The 1,068-nt window shown below is 37.7% G+C and overlaps 1 protein-coding gene across 6 annotated transcripts in view; it reads left to right on the top strand.

Annotated features, from left to right (window-relative positions):
* Positions 1–1,068, top strand: part of LOC107738196 (serine/threonine-protein kinase PAK 2-like) — a 16,100-nt gene that overhangs the window by 8,047 nt on the left and 6,985 nt on the right. The window lies entirely within an intron of this gene.

Genomic DNA, 1,068 nt, shown 5'->3' with positions numbered 1-1,068 from the left:
ATATATAATGTCATTCAGAACTGAAAAGTATAAATTTTTTCCATTTGCCTTGTATTTTTATGTGTCGAGTTTCTTAAATATTTCACATATGAAATATGTGAAATTAAAATATGTCTTTTTGTAGTTGCTGCCTATATAGAGTGCATCAAATCAGTTACGTATTAGGTTCTATTTTGGTTAAAATGCTATTATAGCCACTAGAAAGCAAGGTAGCAAAGCTCTAAGTGTGCTGATGTCACACAGCCATCTTTAGAAAGACATCCTGTTGTGCAGACTTGCACTCTGACCTGAAAACCTCAGCACTTTCAGTTGAATTGATGACCTGCTAGAACTGTTACTCTCAGAGGACTGCAATGCTAAGCTAACTGACAGCTTTCGGTGTTACAGAGAGGCAGTGAATACTCCAAAAAGTATCAGTTGCTTTTGCACATTGTTGGCGTATCTCAAAAAAGAGTTGGCAGCTAGCAGAACATGAGACAGAGTCTCTCTGTCCATGCTAACTTGTTGACTGGCTGTTTTGTAGCACAGTAGCAGCTGTTGGCTAGCGGTTAGTAAGTTTTGCACTGTTTTAGCAGACTCTTGGCGTGGCTGTTGTGGTGGTTGGAAAGCTTTCATAAAAGGTCTGTACAATAAAATTCTGAAATTGCTCCTCTGAGATTTTACTGAAATAGTTACATTGTTTTTATGGGCATTTCAAACAACGCATTAGTGGATGAATAACCTTGTTTATTTTGCTTGTATTCTTCTAGTGATGGATCTGATATGCCCTGATAAAGTCTCTTGCTAAAATGGCCTGCTATCTGTCATTCTCTTCATTTGTTGTATCTTAAAGGGGTCATATGATGCTGATAAAAAGAACATTATTTTGTGTATTTGGTGTAATGAAATGTTTATGCGGTTTAAGTTTCAAAAAACACATTTTCCACATACTGTACATTATTGTTTCTCCTCTATGCCCCGCCTTTCTGAAACGCATAGATTTTTACAAAGCTCATCGGTCTGATAAAGCGAGGTATGCTGTGATTGGCCAGCTATCCAGTGCGTTGTGATTGGCCGAATACCTCAAGC

The sequence above is a fragment of the Sinocyclocheilus rhinocerous genome, unplaced genomic scaffold (assembly GCF_001515625.1).
Source record: "Sinocyclocheilus rhinocerous isolate Xijiao unplaced genomic scaffold, SAMN03320098_v1.1 scaffold254, whole genome shotgun sequence".
In the NCBI taxonomy this organism is placed as follows: Eukaryota; Metazoa; Chordata; class Actinopteri; order Cypriniformes; family Cyprinidae; genus Sinocyclocheilus; species Sinocyclocheilus rhinocerous.
This window is presented reverse-complemented; position numbering and strand designations above follow the sequence as displayed.